The sequence below is a fragment of the Malaclemys terrapin genome, chromosome 23 (assembly GCF_027887155.1).
Source record: "Malaclemys terrapin pileata isolate rMalTer1 chromosome 23, rMalTer1.hap1, whole genome shotgun sequence".
NCBI lineage: Eukaryota > Metazoa > Chordata > Testudines > Emydidae > Malaclemys > Malaclemys terrapin.
In genome coordinates this window covers 1,758,304-1,764,459 of record NC_071527.1, presented here as the reverse complement: position 1 = coordinate 1,764,459, position 6,156 = coordinate 1,758,304, and positions in this window count along the sequence as shown.

The window sequence follows — 6,156 nt, the reverse complement described above, 5'->3', positions numbered from 1 at the left end:
CTCCCAGAGCTGTGAGAGAACCCAGGCGTCTGAGCCCAGTCCTAGGTCATATTCAGTGGCCCCAATGCACCATGCAACCTACCCTTAGGAGGAGCTGGAACCCAGGACTCAGCCCGGCTCCTAGTCCCACTCGGGGGGACCTTGGCCAAGCCCAGGGGGCCCAACCCTGCAGCCCCGGGCCCCGTCCCCTCACTGCCCCAGCACCCCTTTGGCAGAGAGGAGGGAGCCGAGCGAGGGGGAGATGCGGCGTTATTGCTCAATCTATCTCCTGTGCCAGGGTGAGCTGCCGGGAGGGGGGCTTGAACCCGCCGCCCGGGGGGCTTGAAGCATTTCACGCCCGAGGCTTGGGGGTCCGGCCCAGGCAGAGCCCAGAGGGGAGAGCAGAGCCGCCGATCAGTTCTTACGTGGCTGGAAACAATAAAGCCATTGCAGGGACGAGGAGCAGATCCAGCGAGCGGGGGGACCCAGCGCCCCGGGCCGGCGAGCGAACGCTGGGTTTGACGCTGGGCAGCAGGCCGGGGCACTAGTCACACCATCAATACAAATTCCAGTCAAGGCCTCCATCGCCATTCGTCTTCCAGGGGGGGCTCTAGGGGCCGGCCAGGCGCTGGCTGGTGAATGTGGAATTGGCGGCCGCCCGCCCCTGCGGGGCCTGTGATGGATGGCTCAGAAGCGCTGGTGCAAAGGTTGCTCTGTGAGCGATTCCAACCTTCCCCGATCCAGGCCCCCCCCTTGCCATGGGACGAGGGACACGCCCGGCCCCCTTTGCTGGGCGGCAGGGGCGGGAAGCCAGGCCGGTGACAGGGCTGGGCCAGGGAGATGGTAAAGCTTCATGAATGTATTCATGCTCTGCTGGCCGGCCCCCCTGGGCTGGCGAATGCGAGTCCAGCTGCGCTTCAGGGAGGGGCACCCCACATTTTCCTTCCGGGGCGGAGGGAGCCCGGCACAGAACCAGAGAGAAGCGAGCTGCAAAGCGGGATTTGGACCCGCAGCCCCCGTGCTGGGGGAGGGGGAGATAGGAGGGGGGAGAGGTGTGTGGGACTGCAGAGATTGGGGTTCAGCTCTCTGCCACAGACTCACTGTGGGCCCCGCGGCCTCCCCTCACCTCTCAGGCCCTGAAACCCCCAACAGAAAAACTGGGACGAGGAGCCGAGCCTTCCTTGGTGTGGTCAGACAGAGCTCTCTGGGCCACGGACGGTCCCCACTGGGTTTGCACGGTGGGACGGGTTCCCCCCGGGGTGCCACCTGGAACTGGGGTACCACTGAGCCCCCAGACCGGGCTCCCTCTCACACGGTGCTGCTGTGACAAGCGCCAAAGCCCCCCAGCCTGCACTTTCACCAGCATTCGCACAGGTAGGGACACACCCCAGCTGCAGTTACACGCAGGCTCTGGCCAGCCCCTGCATGGGAAGGCTACAGCTAAGGCAACTCCCAGCTCCCCAGGCACGCACCCCCCTCTGGAGTGTAAACCCAAAATGACACCATCTTGCGCTCCACAGGGAACTGGACAGCGTAAGCTCATAAAATTCACCCCCTCCCTCAACATGGAGAGAAATATGCAACAGCCTTCGCCCCGAGCTACGATTCCCATAAACCAATGAGCTGGAGTGTAGTTTATGAACTACAAACAATGAAGTGATTCTAAGGGACAGCAACCAGATCAAAGCAGATTACCTAGCAAATAAACAACAAACGCAAACTACGCTTAATATACTAAACAGATTGGTATGAAGAGCAGGTTCTCCCCCTAAGATGATACGAGCCAGCTGCAGACCCTTAAGGGCCAAGCTGCACTTGCTTTACAGGGTGGGATCCCCATGTGCTTCATTCCCAGGCTAGAAATCCCATTAGCCTGGGTCCAGCCCTTCCCCGCGTTCAGCCCTTGTTCCTCAGGTGTTTCCAGGAGTCTCCTAGTATGGGGAGTGACGCCAGGTGCCGTCACTCCTGCCTTATACAGCTTTAGCATCTGGCGGGAACCCTTTGTACCCAAAGCTTGGTTCCCAGGTGGGGTGACCTGATGTCCCCATTTTATAGGGACAGTCCCGATATTTGGGGCTTTTTCTTATCTAGGCTCCTATTACCCCCTACCCACTGTCCCGATTTTTCACAGTTGCTGTCTGGTCGCCCGAGTCCCAGATCAGTCCGTGGAAAAACACTGGCATCCCAAGATGGAGTCCAGCGTCATGGGGACTGGTCACATGTCCTCGTAGAGTCACAGCAGCCGTCACTCACGGGCTGTCTGTAGCGCGTTCAGGAAGCTTCCCAGGCGGGAGAGGAGCGTCTCCCAAGGCCTGTTGTTTCCCCCAATGGCCCATTGCCCTGAACAGGCCCTTCCCCACCAGCTCTCTAGACCGGGAGCATCCCCAGGTGTAACGACGTGTGAAATACAGATACAGCCTCAATATTCATAACTTCAGACACAAAACGACCTGCATCCACATAGGAGACTGTCACGGAGTGTGGGGGGACACAAGGCCCTGCACCCCCGGCTTCCTGCGATTCACCATGACTCTCAGCCAGCCAGTAAAGCAGAAGGTTTATTTAGACGACAGGAACACAGTCCAAGACAGGTCTTGCAGGCACAGACAACAGGACCCCCCTCAGTTAGGTCCATCTTGGGGTCCCAGGGCACTCCAGCCCCCTTTCGAGGTCAGAGCCCCATCTGCCTCCCAGCCATCTTACCAGCCAGCTTCCGAAACTCTCCCTCCAGCGACCCCTCCCACAGCCTTTGTTCAGTTTCCTGGGCAAAGGTGTCACCTGGCCTCTAACCCCTTCCTGGGTTCTCATGTTACACGCTCAGGTATTCTCCTTCGGGCAGTCTCCCATCCCCCAACGCAGACCATCCTAGTCACACTCCCCTGTCAGCATTCACAGACCACAGCAAGAACAGTCCCAGTTCGTCACAGAGACTCATATTCAGCAAGTCAGAACTTTTCCAAGGACACCTCACAGGACAAATCTTGTATAAAATACATCAGAATTATGTCATAATAATAATAATAATAATATGAGTGTGACGAACTGGGCCTGTTCTTACTGTGGTCTGTGAATGCTGACAGGGGAGTGTGACTAGGATGGTCTGCGTTGGGGGATGGGAGACTGCCCGAAGGAGAATACCTGAGCGTGTAACATGAGAACCCAGGAAGGGGTTGGAGGCCAGGTGACACCTTGGCCCGGGAGACTGAACAAAGGCGGTGGGAGGGGTCGCTGAAGGCAGAGTGCTGGAAGCGGGCTGGAGAGATGGCTGGGAGGCAGAGATGGCTCTGACCCCCCAAAGGGGGGTGGGCTGGGATGCCCTGGGACCCCAAGCTGGACCTAACTGAGGGGGTCCTGTTGTCTGTGCCTGCAAGACCTGTCTTGGACTGTATTCCTGTCATCCAAATAAACCTTCTGCTTTACTGGCTGGCTGAGAGTCATGGTGAATCGCAGGAAGCCGGGGGTGCAGGGCCCTGAGTTCCCCAATACTCCGTGACAATGAGGTGTAGTGTCACACGCAGCACGTGGCATAACAGGGGCCCCAGTCTCAGTCAAGGGGGGGCCCGTGCAGCGCCCCCACAAGGGCCCCCCCCATTCTCAGTCACGGCCTTTAGGTGCTACTTGAATACAATCATTACGAGCCCTGCCCAGCTCTCCGTTAGCGCGGGATCTTTACGCCACGGCCAGAAGACGACAGCGACAGGGCACAAGGGAAGGAAACAAAGAATACCCCAAACGCCTGCAGAGGTCACCTCAGGCATCCAGCCAACCCGAAAGTCTCCAGTGACACGTTGGATCCAGTCTCCAGGGGAGCACAGAGACACAGCCAGGGGGGTCAGACGGACCCAGACAGGGCAGAGATCCACTTCATGGGTGTCTCTTTGCTTTCCTGTCCTGGGACAGCCCCACCCAGACTCAGAGCTACCGCCCCACAATGCACTGCAGCTGATGGCAAGTAGGTTACACACATCCCATTCCTCTCCCTGCATGTCCCCTTTTATAGCAGAATCCCCTGCACAGCTGGCTGGGCGTGGCCAAGGCAATGGATTCTGGGAGATTTCGTTTCCCAGTGAAGTGGGCGGGGCATGCATGGTGGGCGGGGTTAGCGCTTTACTTTGTATCTGCCCTTTTGTCATCCAGTTTGGGGCGGGGGCCGGGTTCCAGCAGGGGCTCTGGGCTCCTTGTGGGGTGCAGTAGGGGCTGCTCCGCCCCTGCCCCGTGATTTCCAGCAGGGCGCAGTGGGTGTGAAACGCTGCCATGTGGACGGGCTTTTGCCCCCGGGGTCAGGGACTGCACAGGGCAAGGGAGAGCAGGCGTCAGCTCGGATCTCACCATGGACTCCCCAAGGGGAAATAAAACCTCGTCCAAACCCTCCGATCCCAGCCTCCCTGCTGTAAATCCAGGGTCACTCCGGGACAGGCTGGATTGACTCTAGGAGCCGAGCGCAGAATCCGGCCCGGGCCCCACTGCAGTGCCAGAGAGCCAAATCCAGCCCCAGCGCTCAGCACCCCCATCTCCCCCCTGCCCTAGGCCCCTTTTCCCACCCCCTGGGCCCTGCCCCTCTGATTTCATTGTTCTCTGCTCCAGTTTGAACTCCTTTTCCCGTGATTTTCCTTTGCAGCTCTGACCTTGCTCTTCTCCTCTGCCTCTGTTTTTACCTTCAGCGTTTGCTGTCGCCTTCATTCCCTCCCTCCCCTTCCATTCTCCATCCCTCCTTGTTCCCCTCCCCTGTCCCACCTCCGGGGTTAGAGCGGGGGGGCTGGGAGCCAGGACTCCTGGGTTCTAGCCCCAGCTCTGGGAGTGGGATGTAATGGTTGTGGGGGGGAAATGGGAATCGGGACTCCTGGGTTCTATTCCTCCCTCTCCCTCGCTGCGTGATTTTAGGCAAGTCACGTCCCCTCTCTGAGCCTCCGTTTCCCCATGCATCGGACGACCCCTCTGAGCACCGCCAGGGTCACTGGCTGGCGTTCTCTGCCCCATGCTCTGACCTTCCTGGAGGGAAGGCAAAGGCTGGAGCTGATGGGGCCAGAGCCCAGCCCCAGGGAAACCAGCCTGCAGCCTCCTCCCTTCCTTTGCTGGGTGCCCCCAGTGCGGCAGCTCAGCAACCCCTCCCCCGCACCCCCGTGGGTCAGAGGAAAGCGCCCCAGGGCAGCTGGGCAGGGATCGCCCTTCACTCCGGGCACCAGGATCCTGCCACGGCCCAGCCAGCCCTTGGTGCTCCTGCTAATTAACACGCGGCTCTGCAGGGCTCCCCCTTGCCGCTCTAATGAATTCGCTGTTGCTGCTCGTTAGGATCAGCTCGTGGAATGGGCTGGGGCAGCAGGTCCCTGGGCTAGGAAGGCAGCAGCTCTGGTAGCCCACGGAGCAAGCGCCCCCCCCCAACCATGGGCTGCTGCTGCTCAGACAAAGGGGGTGGGGGGCGTGTGGGGAACAGACAGAGGGACGCGTCTATCCAAGGTGGGGAGGAAAAGCACCCCCCCCAGAATCTTCTCCTCTCCCTGCCTGGGGGAGGGGGACTTCCAGCCGCTGTAATTTGTTGTACAAACATTGTTCGAATTTTTTTTCAGAATTGCATTGATCCTGGTGCATAAAGCGCCCATAAATCCATCTAATATCCCGGCTGATTGATTATTGCCCTTTGGAAGGGGGCTGGCCCGGCCTGCAAATTAAAAACGATACGACTAAACGACACGTACCATCGCAAGGGCTGGTGCGGCAGGCCCGCTCCGGGGCGCGGGAGCAGTCAGACCAGGGGCAAGACACAGCCAGCCAGACACACAGATACCAACACGCGGATTTGCACCAGCCCACAGACAGATACACAAATTCACACAGTAACAAACACACAGGAACACGCCCTCAGAGACACACTGACAATCACATTCACGCGCGCACACATAAATGCAAGACCCAAGAATGTCTCACATTTAAACCCCCATTAAAAGTGACCGTCTGTTGCCAGCGGGTCAGGGTAAGGAGTGGACAAAGAGACAGAATCCCTATAGAGCGTCAGCCCAATTCCCAGCCTGCCGGCTGAACTGAAAGGGACCGGGTGTCAGGGAAGCTGGAGGTCGCCACCCTGGAGAACCAGGCAGCCGTTTGCACAATTTTCCTTTTTGTCCTAATTGCTCAGAAAATGCAGATTTGACTCTCTCTGGACGGTGATTCTCCGGAATCAGC